The 27,258-nt window shown below is 36.4% G+C and overlaps 1 protein-coding gene across 4 annotated transcripts in view; it reads right to left on the reverse strand.

The window, feature by feature from the left end:
- The window catches only part of ZBTB20 (zinc finger and BTB domain containing 20), an 831,659-nt gene that overhangs the window by 364,645 nt on the left and 439,756 nt on the right, over nucleotides 1-27,258 (reverse strand). For all 4 annotated transcript variants that reach the window (XM_030941361.1, XM_030941349.1, XM_030941352.1 and 1 more), the window contains one exon: nucleotides 10,738-10,785. The gene's annotated coding sequence lies outside the window, so the exon portion shown is untranslated. The remainder of the gene's footprint in view (nucleotides 1-10,737; nucleotides 10,786-27,258) is intronic.

Consider the following 27,258-nt stretch of genomic DNA (forward strand, 5'->3'; position numbering starts at 1 on the left):
TAATCCCAGCACTTTGGGAGGCCGAGGTGGGCGGTTCACTTGGGGTCAGGAGTTCGAGACCAGCCTGGCCAACATGGAGGAACCCCGTCTCTACTAAAAATATAAAAATTAGCTGGGCATGGTGGCCTGCGCCTGTAATCCCAGCTACTCAGGAGGCTGAAGCAGGAGAATCACTTGAACCTGGGAGGCGGAGGATGCAGTGAGCTGAGATCGCACCACCTCACTCGAGCCTGGGCGAAAGAGTGAGACACAATCTCAAAATAAATAAATAAATAAATAAATATATATATATTTTTTTCAGAAATTTATTAGTAACATTTATTGTAACACACTTCACACTTAATTGAAACAAACCTAATATCTCTTATTATTGGCAAAACTTATTGGTGTAAACTATGCATTTATTAGTTCATTCAACAAACATCAATTAAGCACCAGCTATGTTTCTGGGCTGTGCTAGATTCAGGAGGCCACAAGTGAATAAAACAATGTCTCTCCCTTCATGTTTTAATAATATATTGAGGTGAGCAATTGGGCTTCTATCTAGCTTTGGGAATCAGGCTATGAATGGACAATAAATCATGGGGGGCAGTCAACAGTAGAGAAGAAGTTGCTGCAAATTGATTAATACAAACAAACCAACCTGAGTACCTGACTCATTTAAGGTTCTCTCCAAAGGCTTGGGTACAGGCAGTAACTTAGAAGGTAATCTCAGAGGGCAAGACAATAACAAGGAATGGCCAGGATCTCTGAGATTTGTACAGAATGGCTACAGAGGTAGACATTATAAAGAAATAGAGGCTGGAACATCTCTTTTTCCGGTTCTATTCCTCCTTTAGTTGAGAGGTTCCCCAGGGCATTAAGTTCGACTTCTGTAAGCCCCACTCTCCCCATCCTAGACTTTTTGAGATCTTCCAGCATTGGAAAAGGTCCTGGGGCAGAAGGAAAAGCATACTTGAGGTGGGAGTCCAGGTTAGCAGAGGACGGCTTCAGGTGCAGCTGAAGGGACCATGGCAGTACTGCCTGACATCTCTGAGGGACCATGACAGGATTTTGACAGACATATCTGCTACAGAAGCCTGTAAAGACTTGGGGTGGGGGAGGGGTGGTGTATAATATACTGTGTAGTCTGATATTGCATCCTTTAATGTATGGTCTGGGGAAGGTTAGGCTGCATCTTCTTTACTAAACGATATTCCAAACAAAGTGTCTCCTCTAACTCCTGCATGAAGTCAAACTTTGGGACAGTAAATCCTACACTGTCCACCTAAGAAAAATGACGTGTTGTTAATAGGCTTAACTGATTCTCTTGTTATGATGGCAAGATCAGATTTTTAGCAGTGCTTATGAAAATCCTGACACTCATTCACCAATTATTTTCTTCTAGGAGTCTAATATATATTCATCTTCCCATATTTCAGGGAAGAAATGGTTGAACGACTTTAGGGAGCTTTTCCCAACATGCTGATGCATTTTTGCAGCGTTTTGCCATAATGGGGCCTATTGAAAATTTTTCTGACATTCTGAATTCATGGCATTAAGATTTGTGTTGTTGTTTTTGTATCTGGTTTGCATTTACTTTTGTTTTTATTAAAGTATAGGAGAAATTGGGAAAGGTTAAGAGTTGCACCTAAATGTATGAAGCTTGAGGTCTTTGAACATAAATGAGTTAGATATACAGAAAGTTATTAAGACCTTTAAGCATTTGGAAACATTTCATCATTGCTGACAATATCTATCTACTTTAGTTCACCCTGCCTGAGCAGCTCCTTCTTTGCTACAAGGATGAAGGTGGGGTTATTTAAAAATGTACCAAGCTGTGAAAGAGTTTTCCGGAGAAAATTGGTTTGGGGACTCCGAGCATAAGGATAAACAATGGATACTTTTATTGTTACAGGAGAGGAATTGATAAACCCCTCATTCCTCTAACATAATGTATAAAGGAAAATATTGTATTCCTGGTCCTCACAAATGGGGTGGTGGCAGGGTAAGTAGGTTATATGAACACACATGTCTTCCCTTTGACAATGAGTGGGCAAGCTTTTAAAAAAAAGGTCTGAAAAAATAAAGAGCCCTGGGGACCATTTAGGTTCTATCAGTGAGTTCTATCCTGAGATATCAAATCCAGTTGCACAGAATCTAAATGTCAATATTTACAAAGCTCTTTCCATCTTATATCCCGCTTCCTTTTTCTTTTATGCTCTTTCTACCCCTTTTCCTTCCTCCCTATTCCCTTGATCCCCTACATCATTCTGTTTTCCCATTTGCTCTCATTTCCTAACAACCCCCATCCCCATTAGTCAGTCCAAAATCTGTTCATCCCGGTATAGGCTTCAGTGATGGAAAAGAAAGGGCCCCAAACAAAGCCACCATCCAAGACAAGGAGCTCCAGAGGGTGGTGAATTGGTGATTGAGGTAAAGCCTGGGGACTGAGAATGTTCACCGCACTGGAGGTTCTTAGCCCGAAAAGTGATTAGGCATCAGCAGGCTTGATAGCTGTATCAAGCCTCATGATTTCAAAGCTTTCATGAGCTGACAAGGACTTGCTAATTTCAAACTTTCTAACCAATTACAATCACAAAGAACTCAGGACAACAATCAGTGAGCAAAATGAAACTGCTGGAGTGAAGCAGCCCTCGGCAGGTTTCACTCTTGTAGCTCTGCTACGCAACGTGCAGCTGGGACTCTGCTTCAATAAGTAAATAAAAATACATTATAAAATACAAACATACACAATGGATCCCACTTGCTGTCTTGTTCCCAGTAAAGGGGTATGTAGGAACCGTGTCTTGCATTCATTCAGTCCATTAATTTCTGATGGTGTTAATTAAAAACTTTTGATGCTGGTTTGAATGGAAAATACCTCAAACAGTGTTTCCTTTATTGAAATACCAAGTTCCAAGTCTTGGATTATTAGGTTAAGCTCTGTCAGTAGTGAGACCAACATAAATGCTTTTCATACCATATGCTTTGACAAAAGAGAATAGTAATAATAATAATAAATAAATGAAAAGGAAGAAGAAAAGTGTTTAGATTGAAAACTTCTTTACTTCACAAACCTGTTTTTTTAAGGACTAAACTGAAAACCCAGGTCCCTGAATGTAGAACATATAATTTAAAAAAAAAATCTTTTTTTCAAATCTTTATAGAACATTCAAATCACCCAATGTTCCAGAACCTGAATTTTTTATATTTTAAAATGAAGAAAGCTGCTTAAAATAAGTGAATCAGCTGCTAAGTGATTTCTCTCTGTCTTTTCCTCTACTCTCTCTTTAAAAAGACTGAAAAATGCTTAAAATGGTATATGCAATTGATATGTGCAGCTTAAGAAGCTTAATATAATTACTGAGGACTCAGACTTTCTATTTAAAAATAAGAGATGGTAGGGTAATAGAAACTCTGAGTGGTGAGTATTCATCCCTTGTGACAGTGAGGTGTAGGAAATGTTTCTAAATGTTTAAATCCACTGAGCAAGGTAAGGACTGAGAAGCCGTTATTTACAGAATTTTCGGCCCTTCTGCAAACCTAGGGAAGCCTAGGAAATCCAGAGAACAACTGAGGAGGATAGTATGAGAGATGCTGTGCAGGAAACAAGCAAATAAAATATCCATCTCTTCAATCCAATGCTTTTGTGAGGTATTAAGCAAACCGCCAAAACATTCTGATTGATTTTTAAGACTCTTCTCTAATTTTATTTTTTAATTGCTCTTCGAAGCCTTTGTGTATTGAGCCTGAAGCCTTGGGCACCTATTCTGAGAGGTCCTATAAATGTGTCTCACATATGCCCCTTTCTCTTTTGTTTTCTAATATACCTTTCTCTATCATTTTTCATTTCCCAACCTGTTTATTCACACTGTCTACAACGTCATCTGAATCCTTGAAAAACCACAAGACTTTCTCTTTATTCCCCCTGAAGGCCTTCATCACTCTTGTTCTTGTTTTGATCTACATATCTCTAACGAGAATGAAGTTCTCCATAAAGGCTAAGCAGTTTGGCAGAACTTCCTTCCTTCCCTCCCTAACCACAGGCTGTATTGACCTCACCCTCTTGGATCAGTTTGCAGAAATGGTCTCCAGACTTTATGTGATATGATAGTGAACCTTCAACAACAACAACAACAATAACAATAACAGGAGCAACAGAATAACTTCAGTATAAGGCATGTGAGAAAAATACGCAGAGTAATAGAACTAAAACTCCATAAGGGAAATGGGCCTGAGCAAACCACAACATGGGTCTATTTGTTCACAAAATGTATGATTTTTCCCCAGAGTACATTGATAGAGGATATTGCCTACGAAGGACCAGTAAATGTAAATTAACTAACAGATATGTAGCAAATGAATGCATTTAAAGATGATTTCCAGCTGAAATGATTTTTTTTTTTTTTTTCCTGGAGACTAAGTTTTTGTTAAACTTAATCCTTACTCTCTTTCCTTTCCAGCAGCAGAAACATCTGGTCGGTTTTAGATTCCCCTTGGATTTCCAACTTCAAAGGGAATTATAAAGAATAACAAATTCATGTACCGGCACTAAAAAAAAATTAGAGCAGCAGGAAAGAATGGTAAAATTGTCCTTATTTGACTGCTAGTGACAGGCGCCACAGGCAGAACTATGAGAAAAGACAAAGGCAAGATCACCAGTTGACAACCAGAGTTCCTGCAAGAGACTGAATCTTTGGCTACATGCAAATATGCACAGGGCCCTTAACAATCCATAAGGAGATTTACTTGCTTAAGGAAAATAAATAGGTAAATAAATAAAAGGAGTTGAAAGGTAAAAACAAAACAACAACAACAACAACAAAAAAACAAAAAACAAAAATGAGTTCACGTTTGCCTGTCACATAGTTTGTTGAAATAATAACAAATAAACCAATAAATACTTGTTGAAAGAATGACCTGGAAATAATTTTAAAGATCCACTTAGCCCCTTGGGTTTTATTTGATTTAAAGAAAATTGTGAGAGTTCTGATTCTACAAAGGGCTGGTAAGTCATCCAAGAAATAATACAGGCTCTTAAGAGTCCACTAGGTTTGGATCTCCAAAGGTCTTAAAAGTAGTTTCTGTTTCTTCTTTGGCTCTGGATCCTTATTATCAAAAGATGGGACCAGAAATAAAAGTCTTCCCAGTGGTTGGGCGTGGTGGCTAACACCTGTAATCCTAGCAGTTTGGGAGGCCAAGGCAGGCGGATTACTTGAGGCCAGGAGTTTGAGACCAGCCTGGACAACATGGTGAAACCCTGTTTCTACTAAAAATACAAAAATTAGCTGGGTGTAATGGCGCATGTCTGTAATCCCAGCTACTTGGGAGGCTGAGGCACGAGAATCACTTGAACCCAGGGGACGAAGGTTGCAGTGAGCCAAGATTGCACTACTGCAAGCCAGCCTGGGTGACAAAGTGAGACTCCATCTCAAAAAAACAACAGAACAACAACAACAAAAAACTAACTGTTCAGTACATGCTCAGTACTTGGGTGATGGGATCATTCATACCCCAAACCTCAGCATCATACAATATACACAAGTAACAAGCCTACACATGTACCCTCTGAATCTAAAATAAAAGTTGAAAAAAGAAAAAAAAACAAATTTGTAATTGTGTCAAGTTGTGTTTGACATCACTTTATAGAAATGAATTTATTCTTCTCCTCTATCATTTTCTTAGCAAAACTGAAACACACTTCTAGAGTGCAGGTCTTGATATAATCAGACATGAGAAAATGAGAACAGTTAGAGAAAATACAATTTTGCCATTGTAATTACCTCTTACAAACAGCCTTTCCTCTTTCCTGTTTTATGTGCAATGTGTACAGCAACAACAATAAAAATAAACAAAGACATGATTAACCAATCAACTTGTTTCTCCAAAGAGAGAAATAGTTAAGGGCTAAAGTGCCTTTCAATAATTAATTATAAGAGTCTTTAAACTTAGTATTCAGAGGTTACAGATTTCCATACCACAAATACATTAGGTTGATTCACAGAGTGGCCATCAAATACCCAGAAAGCAAATTACTTTTGACCAAAATGTATACATCAACAGTACGGTTAGGAATGTTTTCATAGAGGGGGACAGAACATACAGAACCAGTTCTCTATGGAGCCTAGCGTAGTCTCCCGTGAACCAATCCACATAAGATAAGACCATCTACAGAGCATATTCTTCATATCACAGACTCTAGGTAAGAACAAAGTATTCTCTAGGTAAGAGGAAGAAAAAAGTGAAGATTTCTCTCTTTAACACTTCCACCATGAAAGGAATGAGCTGACTACAGAACCATTTTCTTGAATATTTTTGTCTTGAGTGGGGTTTTTATTCTTCCCTCACCACCCTAGGTAGAGCAGAATCACCAAAGTTATCTCATTATGGTAATGCCATAAATCCCATCTTATGGCAGTTGTGCATGATCCTGTGTTATACATCCAATAAAGTTTATTCAGAAAATATGTCAGCTTCATTAAATAGGGATCTGATGATCTGAACAAATCACTTATCTTGCTTTTGTGACATGTATTGGTATCCTTAGGTCTAAAATGAAAATCTTGGTTGATGGGGCTATTTGCAAAGGATTCCCTGCCTTACATAAGCAGAAACAGCTAACCACAATTTTGAGCTTAACTCGGGGGAAGGAGGTGGAAGGTATATTGTACTAGTTTGTTCTAAGAAATGTTTTATAGCTTGAGGATATGTGAGGTCACAAATGTAACAACAATTGAACTAGCACCAATAGCCAAAGAGGCCAAGGATAAGGAAACCTGAAGCAAGAGAAAAAGGTGTACGTGTACATATACCAAGAAGCAAATGCTATCATTAATAATAATTATTGTTATTACAGCTATTAGAATGATGAGGCATTGATGGTTCACTTGGGTGAAATATATAATACATAAGCTAGAAAGAACCATGGGTAAACTTATGGCTCGTTTTAAAAGGCAGTTTACATTCTAGGTTTATGTGATATGAGACACATAATTTAATACCACATGTAAGAGCAGGATGCTGAAAGAAGTGGAGAAGAGTTGTAGCTTTAAAATACTATAGTGGCTAGTTCCTACTGGTCTTTTCTTGTTACACCTGCCTTAGCCAAGCCACCGATATAGTTCTAACCTTTTCTGATATTTTAATGATGATGATGACAGGCTCAGAGTAAAGGAGACAAAATAATCAGAAGATTCAGAGGGTAAAAAGAAGCGGAAAAAAAAAGAGTTTGTATTGTTTATACCATCTAATCTGACAAATTTGACATATGCTCTCTGTTTGCTTGGGATAGTTTATTGCTAATGTTATGACTTTCTCTCTTTTTTTTTTTCCATATGCTTTGCTCTACCAGTTTTGGCTGAAAATATTTTGTATATGTCCATACTGTAAACCCTCATATTTTTCTAGAGATTTAGTGTGGTGGAGAAACTTTTTTTCTTCCCCAAGTCTTAGGCACATCAATATTCAAGCTACTCACTTTCGAGGCCAATGGAAAATGTGCTCCTAAGATTAAATAGACCTGAGTAACACATAAATTCAGTTTATACTGATGCAGTATGTTGTATAGTTATAGCCTGAATTTCTGATGAGTGTAATACACCTGTTGGACAACACATCACTACTGAATAGTCACTGACCTACAATTCGAAGACAGTGAAACAGCCCAAGTCTCCAGATACAGGTTCTCTACAGACAGCCTGATTTGTACAGAGCATTCCTCATCTGTGGAACTCTGTATGTAAAGGATCTAGGCTAGCTATGGAAAGCTGGCTCATAGAGGGTTCTCTAAAATATTTTTAGAATAAACTAGAGCAATAATACAAGCACAGAGAGTACTCTTTGTCATACAATGCATAATTTCTTTCCCCCCAAACGTGGTGTTTAAAAATAGGATTCAGATTTTTATTATACAAGTCCCCCTTTTACATATTTCTAAATGCCTCACATACCCATCACATGTTTTCCATGTCTGTCAATAACCTTAATTAAAAATTATAAACTTTTAAAGCCAGTGTTACATTTGATTTAAGTAGACTTGCCATATTTATCTGATATTGGTTGGCTACAGCCAGACTGGAGTTCTAAGTGATCAGGAGACTATGCTTTCCTTTCACCGCAGGTAAGGAATTGTATTCAACACACGCTTAAACTCAATAATAAGTATAATTAATGCTGTATAGATCTGGCATGCAAATTATCATCCTAAATTTGAGTCAAGTAAAAAAAGGACCAAAAGAAAATAGTTCCCCCAAGAAACCTAGCCAAATCTGTGAAATATTTCTCTAGGCAACCAAATTGCCCTCTGGCTTAAAGATGTGTCTAAGAATATTAGGGAACTCACTGATGAGATTGTACAATCAATTGTTACATGTTAGAAAATACGATGTCAGGATACTATGAAGAAAAACACTACTATATACAATAGTAAGAACTATTTACTGAATTGTTTTAACATTAACATGTAAAAAACATCCTGATGGATCTGAAATAATGATGTACTAAATGCTACGATGTCTGGGGTTTGCTTCAAAATAACATTGCGATATAGTGAGAAAATAACAGGCCATCATTGTGCAAGCTGGTGATGAGTACATTGGAGTTCATTATAGTAATTTGTCTATATTCGTGAATTTAAGATTTTTTATGATAAAAAATTTAAAAACATATACTGATTTGAACTTTTATTCATTTATTATTTGTTGACTGATTCATTTACTGTTTATGCAAGGTATTATGGAGATATAAAAAATAAATAATAATAATAATAATGATGATGTTCTTGTTGGGCATTTAGGTTAAATGAGCTATTCCTCTGCAGCAATATTATATATTTATTTTAAATGTTTACAAAGCCTATGTAATTACATATTTCTTAGGTTAAATTTTGAAAGCAGGACACAAAATTATATAGAAAGTATGATAACATCATGTTTTAAAAATATATCCTCAGGGGAAAATGAGAGTAAGGAAATATATCAAATGGTTATTAATGATTGGATTTAAATTATAGAAATAATTACTTTAATTTTTCTTCATTTTACTCCTATGTGTTTTTCTAAATTATTTTTAATGAGCATGTATCATTTTAAAATGAAAATAAATATTTATTCATTAGTGGAAAAGATGTGTTGTCCTTTCCCAAGGAGCTTTTCATTTATTGAAACAGAGAAACTGCAAACACACAGCATTGCCCTGATAGCTTAAGTCTTCATACCTAGAAGGGAAATACACCCACAGGAAAAGAAACATCAATACAGATTTTATCTGATCATAGAAACATAAAGAGCTTTCTCTGTGTTGGATAGAAATAGGGAAGAAACTAGCTTGTTTGCAAGCCAGCAAAAGTGTGAAATTCAGGCCTTTTTGTGATGAGATCATTTTGTGATAAATGCAAAAGGAGCGACAAATTAAAGTTACCAAATAAGACTTTCCCTTGAGCTCCTGAGGCTTACACTAATATGAGTTTCTTTTGGGGTAGCATAGCAAGTAAAGCATGGGAGTGGGGAGGGAGGTGGAGCTACAATCCTGAAGGCTCCTGGCCTTCACTGGTGAGATAGATATGCTCAGAGAGACAGAGATAGATGTGCAACAGAATCAGAAACAACAACACAGTGATAACTATGGATTATGCACAATAGATATGGAAAGTCTCTTTAGAAAACTATCTTTATTACCACGAGAGATTATTTCCCTCATTTTATGCACATTCATATAAAGCGAAGTCAAGAGTGTAACTTTTAAAGATTTGGATGAATATGATGTTCATGACTAAATAGGCCTAGATGGAGCCAGGCAGAACACAGTTAGATGCCAGGCAAGTCACCCTTTTCCTCCTCCTCCCTCTCCAGTATATTTGCCAGTGTATTTCAGTGCAGGTCAGCCTCTAGTAAAGTCAGCTGTTTCAAGCTCTGATTGGATAATACTTTATCCATACACCCCTAGTCTTGACCTGCACTCTTCTCCCAGTCATGGAAATATCAAGAACTCTAGAAGGCCACAATACCAATCTTTTCGAAACTTTACAAACTTTACAAATTTTCACTAAAAGACACCTAGAAAAATCTTCAAGCCTATGCTCACCTGTAGCCCTGGTCTTGGTCCTCTTACTTAACTGGTAAAAGAGGATAGTCATATTCATGTCTCTAAAGGGTATTTTCCCTTTAGGCTTGTCGGTAAGTACAAGAGCAATCATGTCTGATCTTAAGATTGATCCAAATGAAGCCAATGCATTTCAAATGTACAGAATACCACAGAATACTAATGGGTAGTTCAAAGAATCACCAAATGTGTTTGGAGGGTTTTGAGGTTTTTTTTCAAAACATACAGTGTTCCACACAGGAAACATCAGTGCTCAACTTCACCCTATCACCCCTTCTGTCCACTCAGGAGTCTCCTTTGGAAATGTATCTCTATGGAGGGTCTTCCAAACAAGTCCTTTGAGTACTTCCATCTTGTTTAGCAGAGTCATTCTAAAATATTTGCCAAAATCTGTGATAATAGGTTCGGGAGGTCATGTTTCTTATTCTTCTAAATGCTGGTATTTCAAATGAACAAATAAACAAATAGGATATTAAAGATCTATCCTTTACTAATGTCAAAATATGTTCTGTGAAACTTTAGTATTGCTAAAGTTTAGACCCAAAGACTCACCACAGCCTTTGGATCTCATATTTTCTGAGGTTCATGGAAATATATTTGACTTCTTTGCACCTCAATATTTTGGACTGCCATTTACAGATAATGAGAGTTACTTACCAGACAGCAATATCATGAGGAATATCCTGTTAGTAATGATGAAACATTCTGAAATAAAAAGAGTATGGGTAAGTACTAGGTATTTATTTTAATAAATGTATGACAACATGGTAATCATAGAAAATAACCCATTTATTCCTCACTTTGGGATACTGACTTAGTGGTAGTATACAAAAAGTAAAGGATGTTTCCCTTTGGCAATGGAAATAGAATTGTGCACTAAGAAAGTAGCTTTTGTAACTGCCTGCACGTTTTACTTTAAGGTCTCTAACCAGTTGCAACCAGTTATGAATGACTTGTTGCCCATTTCTGTAATTCACTGTAACTTGTGCTGAGAAGGTTATATTTTATGGTTAATTATCCACGGTCTGTTTAAAAAAATAAATCAAACCATTGTAAACCACTAGGATTTGCAGCTCCATTTGAACTTTACTGTAATTTTGATCAAACATTTTGTCAACAAAAACAAACTGGTTTCTCTTTGTTTTTAGTTGTTTGTTATTTGTGTTATAAATATTGTGGCAATGGTGGGAGAATAAGCTATGGATTATTTACCCTTGGTTTCATGAGTTGTGAGTTATTGGCCTTATCCTCCTTTATGATTATAAATAAATGTATAGTATTATATTCCAAGTCCCGTAAGACAAATGGAACGAGTGAACTGAAGCCTTTTAGATCCAAAATCTTTTATGCGAAGTCATAGAACAACAAAACAAAACCCAAATTAACATTTAAAAAGCTTCTACTGTGAAGCAACAAAGTCTTTAAATATTATATAATCCGCATTTAAAAAATTGCTCGTCTAACAGGCAGCAGTCTATCAATCATTCTACAAGCTTTTCAATGCCTTTAACATTTAGAAGCTACAGGTGGTTTTCCCACATATCACCCAGCACCCCCAATACCACTACGGCAATGAAAGCCTTGAAAATGGCCAGCATGATTACTTTAAGCCAAAATGGATTTAGAAAAATCAGGAATATCATGTAGCTAAAAGTAATGTAACACTATATAAAAGAAGAACCCTATAGAAGTTTTTTAATAGTTACCATCGTCAGACCTACATAAACAAAAGAAGTCCAAAAACAATTGTCCAGAGAAAATAAGAAAAGCCAAGATTCAAAGGACCCTGTGGCAGAGAGCATGAGGAGCATATTCGATAGCTAGAATCATAAGCACCTAACACATTTGCATATGAAACTTAATGAGGATCACCAAAGTAGCTTGCCAAAAATTATGTTTGTTAAATGAGCCAACAGTCTATGCAGCACCGACCCCTAAAAGAACCTCTAGGAAAGACATAAAATTGTCTTCTGAAATTTGCTTCTTTTATAAAGGCAGAAAGGATAACAAGGGTTTTCTCATAAAATGAAGTGATCTGTCCACTACTAGAGCCTGAAGAGTTCTGTATCAGATTTCTTCTTACCCTTTATTACTTGCATGGCTTACTGCTTACCTGCACCAGCACTCTGAAGGGATGGCCATAGCAGGTCCCTTACCAGTTCACTGAAACATGGAAAATATTTTTGATGGTACTATTATGTGCCAGACATAACTGGACTGATTCTGCTTGAAAAGGTAAGTCAGTAACCTGAGGTTCTTGTTGCCACATTAAAAGAAAAAATCTATCCCTACTGCCAACAGCAATAAGAAAAGCTAGGATGAAAGAGTTGTTAAAGACTTATGAAAAATTTGAACTGTTTAAAATTCTCCCTAGCTTCTTTTCTTGCATGTCCATGGAACAGAAAACTTAGGCCAGCCACCTGTCCTAAGCCTGGATCCCATATTAAAAAAATAAACAAGTAGAAAAATGAGAAACAGCTAAAGTGTTCCCAAGGCCTTGGTTACAACAGAAAATGAGAGCCGAAAAGTCTACATTGGCACACATCGAGCTTTGAAAGGTCAGTCCTGCCCTAGCATGGTTCAGAGAGCGTGAAAACCCACCAAGATGAAAATGGAAGCTATTCTGACAACAGGAGGCAGGGAGAAAGTTCAAAGAATTTTCCTCTGCTTCTTTTATAATGAGATACCTTCAACTATTTTTGACAACCAATAAAATGCAAATCTCCCTCACTTTTGTGTTATAAGTTTTTTTTTTTTTTTTTTAATCTAAGCAACCCATCTGAAAATTAGGGTACTCAGAATAACTTCTTGTATACAGAACTACACATTTAAAAAAGCTTTGTGCAGATTGTTAATCATATTAAAATTACATCACAAACAATGCACTTTACTTGGTGCAAATGTTTTATGTTTTTTTCTTTTGACAATCAGGCACCTACATGCAAAATTGCATATTGGAATCCAAACTCAACTATAATACATGTAGAGGAACCCTTAAAAAAATGCATGTGGGAATATGATTTCCCAGTCAGAGACGAGAATATTCTGACCAATTTTCATTATTTCTCTGCAATAAATTTATCTGAGCTATAGATCCTGTTAAGAAAATAAAGCTAAACGGAAATGTATTGATAAAATACATTAAATATATATACTAGCTTAGTCATTACTCATATTAAGATCAGAAAAGATTTCCACAAGTCATCATAAATAGAGATGGGATAATACCAATAATCTTTTCTTTTTTTTTGAGACGGAGTCTCGCTCTGTCGCCCAGGCTGGAGTGCAGTGGCTGGATCTCAGCTCACTGCAAGCTCCGCCTCCCAGGTTTACGCCATTCTCCAGCCTCAGCCTCCCGAGTAGCTGGGACTACAGGCGCCTGCCACCTCGCCTGGCTAGTTTTTTGTATTTTTTTTAGTAGAGACTGGGGTTCACCGTGTTAGCCAGGATGGTCTCGATCTCTTGACCTCGTGATCCGCCCATCTCGGCCTCCCAAAGTGCTGGGATTACAGGCTTGAGCCACTGCGCCCGGCCAATACCAATCAATAATCTTGATCACCCAGTTATTAAAATAGAGAACCACACATGTGGGCAATAAAACTTTTGATTTTTATCTTGTGCACAGGATTTTTCCATACAAAGGAATTCTAAATTGCAATAGTTAACATATAAGACAGTGTTAAAATAATTCTTGAGTAAAATGAAATGAACCAATTTCTTATGGCTTTAATATCCAGAAGTAACGTATGATCTTAAAGAATGATGTTGATCCGAGATACAAGGAGATCAAGCGCTTCAATAGTTCCTCCTCACACACTAAAGATAGCATCCATCCTCTCCCCACCCACCTCCCACGTTTTCTGGTTGTATTAAAAACAAGCAAAACTACCTTTCACACACCTGAACTTAATTTCTTCTAAGAGGTGCCTAACAGTGCCTAGGGCTGTACTACCACTTTATATCCATTTTATGACCACTTGATAGGCAGAAACTAAAAAGGAAGACCAAAACAAAACAAAAAATCCCTCCAACCTCCCTTATCAGACGAATGCCTAGTTCCCAGAGGACATCAATCAGTTAAGCAAAACCAAATATTATAACAGGGAAGAAGGACTGATAAATTGCATACAAATCTCACTGTGCTCCCACTTAAGCTGGAAAGGGAGTTATTCCAATGAAAGAAATGGGGGGGGGGGGTTGTGGGAAGGGGTGAAGGGCTACAGAAAGAGCGAGAGAGAAAGGGAGAGAAAGACATTAAGAAGGCAGTACAGTGAAACCAAGGGTGTTCCAGGGAGAAATGTGACAGAAAGTTCTAAATGAGAATTACAGAAACTATTCCTTCGTAAATAAAACTGTTGTTTAGATGATGAATTCTATAGAAAGTCTGAATTAACTGTCTCTGTTGTAGCATCTAGATGTTTTCTCTTTCATTAAGACTTTGGGGTTTGAATGTACTTTGTCCAAAAAAAAAAAAAAAAAAGAAAGAAAGAAAAAAAGAAAAAAAAAAAAAAAACAAAAAGCATTAGAGCTTTATATAGTTCCCAAAGTAAAAAGCAAGAGAAAGATGGGTTTATATAACTGGCTTTTTTACATAAATATTACATCAGGATACATTTCAAGTGAAAACACACAAACACACACACACCCGTCTTCCTTATACTCTTTCTATTTTAAAATTCATTTCATACTTTAAATGTTGTTGGTTTTTCACAAAATAAGTAAAAACGAAGTCAAAACATCTCAAAATAAGTTGCCTTATATCACCTGGAAAATTAACCCACCATACAGGTCACAATGTCTTGTTTAAAGCCAGTTAAGGTGCTGACAATTATGGGACATTTTGCTGCAGCCTAGGGCAACTAGAAAGGGCCATGGATGTTAACTAACTCCCTTCTAAACAGTCTGAGAAAAGGGAAAAAAAAAACTGTAAGTTTCCCCATCTGTTATTTCCTTTTTTTCTTTTTGGCTGTGGAAAAGTAAAATTATGCAAGAGCTTTTGAATGTAAAGGCTGTGTGTGCTTTTTCCCTTTTTGTCTCTGTGTACCGGTTAAGTGATGTTGCGTAACTGAGTACAGAGTAGGCGGTTAGCGTTTACTATTGATTTACACTATGCCATCTAATGAATTCAGAACACTAAAAAGAAAGGAGCAGGAGAGGGAGGGAGGAGAAAGAGAAAGGGAGAAATAGGGAGAGGAAAAAAAAAAGAAGGAAGGAGAGGAAGAAAGAGCTTATTCAGAGAAACAGTTCTAATGACTGGAATAGGTTCATTTTTATTTCCTTTAGCTCTGACTTTTGGTTATTGTTCAGCTCTCACAAAAAATGGTCTTGGGCTGATGACCTCAATATTCCAATCCTATTTCTAATAAGGATTAGTGGCAGGTGAATGTCTGAAAGTTCTAATGTGTCAAATTACTTGAAAACCATTTCACTAAACTGTCAGACTCCTCCATATGCATCTATTTATGATTCCCTCTATGCATTTCTGAATCTGTATCTGTGATCACCATTGCTTTGGTCCTACTGGCTTACCCAATCAAAAATATTATTTGAAATATACCACAGGAATATCATCAGGGCAAAGAGAAATACATTCTATTTTACCCATCTCCTTTAAAAATACATAAATAACATATTTAGAAATCTTTAAATAGATCACTATTTTACTTTGAAAACAGACATGCCACAAATTGTTTGGCTGAACAAAACAGCCCAATATAGGACAATAAAAGAGAAATAGGCAAAATGAGGAAGAACACTAAACTGAGGAACAATATTCATAAAGAAATTTAAATAATTTCTTATGCCTATGGAGAGCCTTTAACTTTTGCTTGGGTGGATTACAGGCATTCTCAGTCTTTGAATGCTGCTCAATGCTTCCCATGCCATATAATGAATTCCCAAAGCTTGGACCAGAAAGAAAGGGTGCAGTTGTTTCTGCTGCTAGGTACAGGTCCTTCCTGTACCTGAGTGCCCTCCTATGGCTGAGAACAGCCACTAAGGTGAGAAAGAGAAAGAGAAGCTCTCTTTAGTAATCAGCTGAAAAGCTGGGCAGGGAACTTGGTTTCTCCATCAATGTGTGTTTGCAAATAATGACCGGGAAAAATCACAGGAGGTTATCCAAAGGAAAGAACAAGAGTTGGGGTTTCTAGTCATCCAGTTGTCTTCTCTTTTCTAAGCCATCTGAGCTTAGAAAATATTAAACCGATGCCTACTCTATCCACTTCTCAAAGATGCTTTAATGACCAATGGTGGTATGCACACAGTTGTATACCCAGCACTTACCATGGTGCTTGGCACATTTTCTATACTCAGCAAATATTTATTGAAACTGAAAAATGATTATGGGAGAAATATCTCTGTAGAAAGAGTGCACTAGAAAGGCCTCAGAAAAATATATTCCAATGTTTTACAAGAAATCTTAGGCTATATTGCTCTATCATTAATCTGCAGACAAAATAATACTGTAAAAGAAATATCAGGCTGTTATTTAGGGGTCAGCTGACTTCAGTTCCATTTTATTAGGAAAAAGCTTAACAAAAATTATAATACTGATAACATCAGCAAAGTTTTGTGTTCATTTCCACCAGCCCTTTTGGGCTGTCTTTCATTTCAGTCTTGGGCACAGAAAAGTCCACTTTAATTTCCATGGACACATTCTAAAGAAAGTCATGGGATATCAACGTAATTCATCTTTTAAAAAATATTGAGACAAATATAGCCATTTAGTAATGGACGAGAATATGGCTTTTTGTTTAAGGGCAAGGCAGGTTGAGTTTTGATTAGGTTACACAAATTTAAATTACTAGAAGGACAACCAAGAATGTACTGATTTCCATTTTCTTGGTTAAACAGCTTTTTTTTTTTTTTTTTTAGAAAAAAAAATTCTGGCTTAGAAAATCAGAAATGCCATCTTTCAGTTAATTGGAGAATAAGACCTTTAGAAAAATAATTGCAACTACAATTTCTCAAAAATTCCAGTGGAAGATTCAACTTAAAGCATGTTTAGCAATAGTAGCCATATTCTTTTAAAAAACGGGGCTACCATCTTGTTAATTCTGTAGGACTAAGCACGTAGATCTTAGTCAAAACCTTCAGGGAGCTTTTTTTTTTCTCTCTCTCTCTAACTTTGGTCATCTATTTAATGTAATCAGAATCAGCAACTTCCTTCAACAAGCATCCTGGCAGTATGTCAACAAGATCATTCCATGTGCTCTTTCATTTCATGATTCTTAAAAGTGGATGAGAACTTGCCTGTCCTTCTTCATTTTATATATGAAGATTCTGAGGCTCAGAATTAATTTCCTCAAAGGCATATATTTTGAGGCAGAGCTGGGACTAGTATCTAAAGCTCACAGTTCGTTTTTTTCATAGCACAGACTAAATCAAAGTTGTATAAATTCAATCTTATTTTAAATGCCATAGGGGAAGATTTCAAAGGATTCTTTTATAAGACAAGGAATTCTTACATTATGTAAAATGTTCACCTCAAAGCTATCTTATACTTTTTTTTAATCTTAAATGTGAGCCTGCTATTCAAATTGTTGCTTCTCCTTTTCCTTGTCTTAATTTTTGACTCTTCAGAGTCTTTGCCTCCTGTCCTCTCACTTCTACTCTGTGTCTAGTTCATATATGGCCCTTCCTGACTTTATTTTCTTCCTTCTTTCTCTCTTTTAATCTGTTTATCAAACTTTTATTTATTCTTGTTCCTCACAGAAATGATTTCCTTGTTAATGTGATATCCTCAGAAATTATAAAGGAAGAAAAAGTGTAAATTTAGTATTATTACAATGAATAGGCCTTTGATTTACATTTAAAACAAAACTGCAGTAAGATATTGACAAACAGAGTAAACTAAAGCTATAGGCTTCCCTATAGAAAGTTACAGCTGTCTAGACCTCCATATTATCAATATAGGGGATAGCATTTCAAAGTATCTCATCAAAGACAGAGAGCAAAGGCTCATGATCTCCAGACCACTCATTTCCTACTACACCAGGACACCTTTCGTTTCCCTTTTCTTCCTTTCCGTTCTACATTACAAATATTTGAGACTGATTACGGCACAGCAGGAGGAGATCCAGAGAAATCTCAGTGGCTTAATGTGGTCAAACTCTCTCAATTCCAAACAAAAGTCAGAAAGACCTGCACACTAAAATTGTACTTACACAGAAAACGAACTCTGAGGAGGTTAAAAGAGTCTTCTGACATGAGAAAGTAGTCTATGGATAGCAGGGACATTGCTGCCAAAATCATTGTAATTAAGATTGGGTCATTGTTTCCATTATAAACCTTATGCTTATGGGGTTTGTAATTCAGTTAAAATGATCAGCTGTAGGCTGAAATGCAGCTCCAAGTATCTTAGAGTGGGAGGTGTTTCTCCCCTCCTATTCCTTAAAAAAGAAAACACACAGCAACTATTTAATAATTTCAATGAGAGTGGTATTCTGACCCTTCCCCTACAAAGGGTAGTTAATCAATGAGCTTAATCTAGAGTGAGCCAAGGTGAGCAACATCCACTGTGGAATGAAGCACATTAACCTGGCATATGAATGGGCAATAAGAGGATTTCCTATTATTTCATAAGGCTTAATGTACACCACTCCATTCCACTGTATTGATGTGAACAGGCTTTCAGCAACACTTTGTTGAAAAGTCTCCCACTTCTCTTTGTTAACTTAATATTGGAGGAAACATTACAATTACAGGAGACAGGAATTTCTGATGGTTTCCTTAGATTTCTTTCCTCCTAAGCTCATTCTCAGAGTCACTATTGGATAATCAATAATTTCTAAAATCCCTTGCTCCTGTTTCTTTAGCATTGTCTACAATATCTGATAGTTACAGTATAATGCTATATGCCACCATGGTGTGGAGGGATTGGGGAGGAAATCATGGCTATACATTAAAATTAACAGGCCAGAGGAAACTGTTATTTATTGAATACATACTATATGACATATATTCCATTAATATTATGTCATTTAATACAAACCTGTGGTGAAGTAGCTGTGGCCCATGTTTTATAGATTAGCAACACAGTTAAAAAGCTGTTAGCTAACCTGTGTAAGGAAACAGAGCTAATTAAAAAAGTGGCGAAGTGAGGTTTGAATTAAGATCTGTTTGACTCCCAGGCCCATATGCACTGCAATGCACTTCAACACCAGAAACAGAATATGAAACCAACTAACTGAAAAACAAAATTCTCCATGCCAATGATGAGAGAGCTACCTCATATTCCAAGTAGGAGGTAGAAAGGGTAAACGACTCCTAAAAAGAGATTCTTGCTTTGCTCTTGGCTCTGATAAATCCCTGTTTATTCATATGCAAATATCCAAATGCATATTTGGAAAATGTTTTGTCTTAGATAAGAAAATGCACAATCTCCTAGAAACCTTTAAATGAGACCAGACATTTGAATGTTTACAAAAATTCCTTTAAAGATTTATATTAGGAGAAAGTTTTAAAACATAATGCATAAAACAATCAGATGATTGGTTAGGCATGGTGACTATAGTCACCATGGGAGTCACTTTGGGAGGCTGAGGTGGGTGCATGGCTTGAGCCCAGGAGTTCCAGACTAGCCTAGACAACATGGTGGAACCCCACCTCTACAAAACACAGCAAAAAAAAAAAAAAAAATTAGCAAGCACGGTGGCATGTGACTGTAGTCCCAGCTACTCTGGAGGCTGAGGCTGAGGCTGAGGATTGATTTAGCCCAGGAGACCGAGGCTGCAGTGAGCCATGATCATGCTACTGCACTCCAGTCTGAGCGAGAGAATGAGACCCTGTCTCAAACCCCCCACCCCCAAAATCAGATGATTCATACATTAACACTTCAATCTGGATGTGTGTGTTTGTGTGTGTGTGTGTTTGTCTATGTGCATATAAACATACAAATATACACATACACAAATTTTTTTGTCTTTGCCAAAATTTCTGGTAATTATTATAAAGTACTTGACAAAAGCTAAACAGTAAATATGCTACACCAGGAGAAAAGGAAACAAAGAACAAGAAAAGAGGAGTACGGGTATGTAAATACTTCCCCCAGAAATCTAACCCTAAGACATTTTTTAAGCTAAATGGGACATAGTGCTTTAGTCTAAATTGTGTGTGTGTGTGTGTGTGTGTGTGTGTATGTGTGTAAAGATAAAGGAGTTTTAATATGTTATTTTGGAAAGTGATTATTTTTCTAAAATCTTTGCTGAATCGTTTTATGTAGATATATTATAATACCCTTGAATAAATAAACACTTGTTCAAGTTAACATTAGAGCTTATCAGGTAAATAACAGAATTTTAAAAAATCTGTAGTCTGAAACACTGTAAAGTGTGCCAACTTTACACATTACATCATTTGTTCAAAATAATTTATAAATTGAAAAGTACTCCATTTTATTCACAAAATGCAGTTTTTTAAATGAATCTTACACAAGTTTGTGTGTGTGTGTATGTGTGTTAGAGAGAGAGAGAGAGTGTGTGTGTGTGATCCTCAAGACCACTAAGGCAGTCTTTAAAAATATTTTAAAACCATAATTTGGAGAAGAACTTAACAACAAAGTAACTGAAGCCAGATTTGAGAGAAGAAGAATGAACAGTTCTTCAGGAAGCACCAATACATTCCTTAACATTCAATAAGTCTTTATTACTTTGCCCTTCCTTCCTTTTTTTCCTCCAGTCTAAACTCTGATTTGGAGCAGAAGTTACGAGGAACACATATTCTGGACCCTCTTCTCTCATCCCTGTAAGGAAAACCAATGGTAGACTAATAGTAGACTAATGACAGAAAAAGCAATTGCAACAACTTTGGCAGTTTTGTGGTACTGGGAAAAAGCAGGCTTTGTATTTGTACATTTCAAGGAATTTCTTCAAATTTTAGCTTCTTTGAATGTTCCTACAACAAAGTTGAGGAGGAGATAAGATCTCTTAGGGAAATAGATGAGGTTTAGAGAGGGAAAAAGGAGGCACTACTTTTTTTTTTTTTTTTTTTTCCAAATAGCATTCAAACACATGAGCAAGATATAACTTGCAACATTAAAAAGTAAATTAGCTAGCTAAAAATAACTCACAATACCCTTCTCACTAAAACAAAATAAAATAAAGCAAAAACTCACAACCAATTATTTTGACTGGTAAAAACAGACAGTGATATGAAAGTAACAGATGGAAGCCCAGTTTTACTCACACAACACACTCACTAAAGACAATTGCAAGCATCCCCAGGACAATAACTTAACAATGGTCACTTTAGCCTGAGATATCTCCTTTAGGTGAGTTTCCTTAAAGACTTCAGAGGGGCTTGTAGAAAATACTGTAGAATGAAACCAACTCATCTGTCTATACCTAGAAATAGGTGAGAGTTGCAAATCACAGCCTGTGGACAAAAGGGATCCAGGTGTCACATTTGCCAAATCTTTTTGCAAGACTGGAATAGCTTTTCTTACTTATTTTTTGTTGTATGGCAGTATTTTCAGGAGAGGTGACATTTCTGTACTTTGAAAAACACAACACTACACAGCACCTAAAAACTTTCCTAAATCAAATAATTAACAGTAATAAATCTTCCTGCTAATTTCTCCTCAAAGTTGAAAGAAAGGTTATTTTCTTACCTTACACTGTGCCTTCTGATATGACAGTGTCACTCAGTCAATAATTTCAATGTCAGTTACTGATTTCCAACTCTTTTATTACAAAGATTTCAAGCAATAATGAAATGGTGCTGATCTGCTTGCTTTCACTCTATATAACATCTATATTTATATGCTTATGCTTCTATTTGGATCTATATTTATCTGCTTTATCTGCCTACAGTGCATCTGTTTCTCATACACACAGACATATATTTATATATATACACACATACTGTATATATATAGGTTATATATAAACACACATACCCACAAAAATGTATGAATGTATGCTAGTGTGCTTACCTCAACAACCATGCAGGTGTATAAATATTCAGGCACATGACAAATATACAAAGAACATAAATGCACACGTAAACATAGTTATACAGGAAAAAGAATATCTTAACAACAGCCCTGTCTGCCATACTTGGCTGTTGGCCTTTTAGACTTACACACTGTTGAATGATATGTCATAGATTACTCTGAGATGGAGAAAAATCTTCTGAAGGCAAATTATATAACTAAATCAAGATAATGCATTCTAACTCACTCATTTTCACAATGAGGAGTTTGAGATACTAAGGTGAAGAGCAAAGATTTTACAGCTTTCTGGAGGCAGAGCTGGAAGTTTTACCCAAGTCTGCCTGCTAGACAAATGCTCTTCTCTCTACTACTATGCTTAATTGAAAGGATGAAAACAATTTTTTCAAACTCAATATCATTATTTTCTAATTGCCACTCTTTCCCATTCTTCCCTTTTCTTGCTGTGTGAAATGTAAACAACCAACATTCACTGAGGGTCAGGCACTGTTCTAAATATTCTATATGGACTATATCATTTAATCTGTATAATATCTCTATATAGTAGGTATTATTATTCAAAATCTTAGTTTAGTGAATTAAATAACTCATTCAAAGCTACACAGCTAGTAAGGAAAAGGGCTGAGCTCCCATAATACTCAAGACCCATGTTTTTCCCACTTAACTATGATGCCTTCCTTAATACATATTTGAATGTAATACTAACCCTTCCCTCACCATCACAGCCTGATAGTCTCAGAAATCTAATATTTGATCATTTCAGAACACATGACAAGTTTAAAGCAGAGGTTCTGTCAGCCTGAGGAAAAAAAAAATAAAGGGAAGTAGAGCAGGTAGAAGGTACATCCCTAGTATGCAGCACATGCCCTATACTAGAGAACTGAAATATGCAAAATTCCCCCCAAAAAATTATTCCAGTGATAGTGTGATGTGATTTAAAGCCTTAATAACTTACAGTTTATGAACATTTTATGTCTTTTGCAAAGGATTGTGGCAAACTGATAATACTGAATCAGATCAGAAATAGGACCATAAGAAGGCAAAGGGAGAATAGCAAAAGGAAGAAAGACCCACACCTACTTCTTCCTCTCTCGGCACAACACTTCCAAAAGCAAACACCCATTAAAAACAACAAAGCCAGTATCAAAATTTGGTATTTTCCCCCACTCATGTGTCAGAGACAAATTCAGAAAAGAAACCAAGTCTACATAAGGTAGGTAGTTTTATACAAATATCTTCAGATAGTAACCAGTTGTGAGCCATCCCAGCACAGATTTTACACTTTGGCCGGCCAACCCAGAACTCAGCACAGGGAGATGTCATGTGGATTTGTGAAACTCCCTGGGGCATACTGCATCCATAAGCCAAAGAACAGAAATTATACTGATCCATACATGCAGCTCTTCATCTGTGACATATTGATAATTACTCTTCATTTGTGAATTAAATCCTAGTTATAAAAACAAGTTTCAGACATTTGTCACAAATGGCACCTTTTACTTAACTCTTTCGTAACACCATCTAGCCATGGTCTATAGGAAGTGGGAGCTACCATACTCCCACATAGGTCACGATATTATAGGAAGAATATGATGTGGAGAAGGAGAGAGAGAGACAGACTTGAGTTTGAATCCCAGGTTTTCCATTTATTAACAATAAAGCTTTAGGCATATCACTTAAACGGTTCTGAAACCTCATTTTCATCACCTGTGGAATAAAGAATAAAATCATCTATTTTGCAGGAACATTGTGAGGACTGGAGACATCCCAGCACAAAATCCCCCTCATAAAAAGGGGGCATTAAATATTAATTATTATATGTTTAAGAAGGCTATTTGTATGTGACTTTCTCTTATATAAATGATACATAAATCTGGGAGTAACAGAAGATGTGAGGTACTTTTTATGCTGTTTTAATCAAAGACAAACTTTTTGGTGATCACATGTGTTCCATGTAAAAGTGTAAATAAATCATATCACAGTGTAACATTTTCAGTGGACGATTTTAAAGCACTTAATAACCCTTGACTTTTTGTGATTGCTGGCATCCTCATTTAACAGTTGGGCAAAATGGGGTTCAGGGATACATCCTCCAAATCAATAATAATAATAAAGAAATCACCAGCAGGGGTTAGTAGAATGCCTGTTTTCAACATCTAAATCCCACAGTGTCCAGCTAAGGAATAACTGCTGCAAAGTCACAGATACAAAGGGCCACACTTTCCCCAAAGCTCTTCAAGATTATTCACTGAGGTCAAAACATTAGGTAATGCTGTGTACATCTGCTGAGATAACAAGGGTGAGTCAGGGTTAGGTCACGGTTTCAGGTTAGAGGGGTGGGGTGAAGAGCGGCTTTCAGATCAAATGATGAGAGCAGTTTAATTTAAGGAAAGAACAAGACATACAGTATTTTAAGTAAGAGGGGAAAAAGGGGGGTGCAACTACAGCCAAGAGAAGGTGGGTGGGAATACAGACCCTGTGGGGCTCACATGGGTAACTGTGGCTCAAAGAGGAAACCCACCCACATTCACACACACTGAGAAGCAAACAAAAAGCCCAGGGTGCAGCATAAATCCTGCTATCCCAATAACACACACAGATGTTCCACCATTGTTTTCTTTTATGCACATTTTAATTAAGAGATCAGAATCAAGCATTACAATGTTATTAAATGGCTTGTTTACATTTTTGCTATGTGTCATTTATAATGCATTTTCTAAATGTGTGTATATCTATTCAGAAGGACTATCTGAAATTTTTATATCAGTGCTACAGTTGTCCCACTAACTCACAACCATTTTTGCTAACCAAATATGTGTTAGAAATCCTTTTCAGTTTAAGCTATGGGACAGGAGCTCTCATTCTTTAATTCTCAGTCAAGCATTCCCTATCCCCAATCACACCTTTAAGCATGACGAAGTCCACCACAGTACTTCAAGACAATAGGAAGGTCAGGTACCCTGGCAACCTTTCTGATTTTTCACAAGAGTCCCAATTTCAAATATTCTCCCATTGTCCTCATAAGAAAACAGTCTTCATATACATGCCAGACCCTTTCCCTAGAGCAGTTTTGAAAATGTCAGGAACTTGAAGCTACCACATGAAGGACCCTGACCTATGAATGTCCCCTGGAGAGGACACAGTGGAAGAAGTGGGAACTAGTAGATTTTTTTTTTCCTCTCCACAATCCATCTCCTATTTGCAGTCTACAACTTATCCCTATTTGCCTGGGCAGGAATTTGAGTTCTCTACGTTATTCTGGAGTTAAAACAAGTATGCCTTTCCCGTCTCTCAGATTCCACAGATATCAAGACTGATGCACGCAATCCACCTGCACATGTGGATCACAGGTATCCTGTAGTCTGCCTGCATCATATAACTTAATTACTTTTAACCACAGGGCATTGTCCTAAAGCCCACTATTTATATTGTACCTTATCAATCATGGTTCTTGGAACTGTAAAGTCTCAGAAAGCAGGAATCACATCTCCTCCATGTTCAGTTAAACGCCTAATGCATTGTGAGTGTTCAGTTAGGACAAGTAAGAGAGGTAAGGTTTTTTTCTATTTGTTTGTTATCCAGGATAAGCAGAATGCTTGTACAGAACATGCATAAGAAAGAATGCAATCTAATCTCACTGTCAATTTATATTCTGTAAACTGTCTCATTTGCAGCATAAATGTCTACAAAAATGTTTCGGTTACTCTAAGTGTAAACCTTAAGGTAAGAGTTAAATTAAGTCCACTACAACTGGTGGACCAGAAAGGACTCAGAGAAAAGCAACAGCATGGCTTTGAATCAAGTCACTTTTGGAAGAAAACTTTAAGATGTTACCACCGAAAAAATAAAACTGGCAAAATGCTTTGGAGGGCATCTTAGCAATATGCATCAAAAACTTAAAAATATATGAAGACTGTTGACCCAGAAAGCTCAACTCTAGGAATGTATCTAAAGGAAATATTCAAAGATCTACACAAAGATTTAGAAGCAAGAATATTTATCATGGCATTATTCATAATTGTGAAAGACTGGTAACCTTGTCTGACAATAGAGAGTTGATTAAATAAATGATAGTACATTCCTAGACTTAAATACTATGCAGTTTAAGAAATCATATTTTCTATACCACTTAATTATATGAAGAAATAGTTTTGGAATACTGTTAAGTGAAAAGGCATATAACCAACAATATATGTACAGGAAAATATATCGTTTAAGCAAATATTGCTAAGTTAAATATTGTTAACTTAAATATTGTTCAAGAAGTGATAGTTGTGTACACGCAAGGTGGAAAAAGACCAGAAAAAACTAGAAGTGCTTGTTTCTGGGTAGAGAAATTATAAATAATTTTTGTTTATTTGAGCTTTTCCATAATAAAAGCACATTTATTTTATAGTAAAATATTACTTAAAATATTCATCTATACCAACCTTCCTTCTCTAAAGGCGTAAAAGTGACTCTCTGTAGGCACTTTTTTGTCTCTAGAAGTCTTCCTTCTCCTGTTTTTATAGATGTATGTGTTGCATTCTAAAATCTTAAGTATTTGGGACTATGTAATTATAAAAGATACCCTACCTCTTAAACAAATGAAAAATCTTATTAGCTCTGTGGTTTTAATCTTAGGTTCCTCCTTAGAAAAAATACCAATTTCTCTTTAAGTCCTATATTTTGCTTTCAATTCAGCCTCCACAGTATTAATTAGTTACATTACTTAGGCCTGCAGCATAACACTTTCATGGTACTTCTCATTCTCACAGTTCTTTGTAAGAGGCGCCACCCCTCTCATGGTTCTTACTCATCCCTACACCCACACTTGACCATAGGTAATTGTGCAAGAGATCATAAAGTAGAAAGAAAATGAAGGAAGCCTTAAAAGGCCAAGGTAGTTCCAAGTTATAAAACAGGGAAAGGCTGTTTGTTAGTACTAAAGGAAAATTTAGGCAGAATTGTGGAGAAAATCCGAGCCATAATACTTAACAGTGAACTGGAGTAAAAATCCAGGAGCTCCTGGTGCAGGGAGAGACAACTCTACCTATCAATCCAGTACATGCTACTCACATAGGACTATTAATTCTAGTAAATCACCACAGCTTTAGGAGGGGCAAATTGTTCTGGAACAGGCTCCCTGTGGAAAATACAAGTGCTAGAGCCTTTCCATAGCCTATAATCAGGACTTCCAGAAGTAATATCCAGGCATCTTAATTTTAAGCTCCAAATGTGATTCTGAA

The sequence above is a fragment of the Rhinopithecus roxellana genome, chromosome 1 (assembly GCF_007565055.1).
Source record: "Rhinopithecus roxellana isolate Shanxi Qingling chromosome 1, ASM756505v1, whole genome shotgun sequence".
Taxonomy (NCBI): Eukaryota; Metazoa; Chordata; class Mammalia; order Primates; family Cercopithecidae; genus Rhinopithecus; species Rhinopithecus roxellana.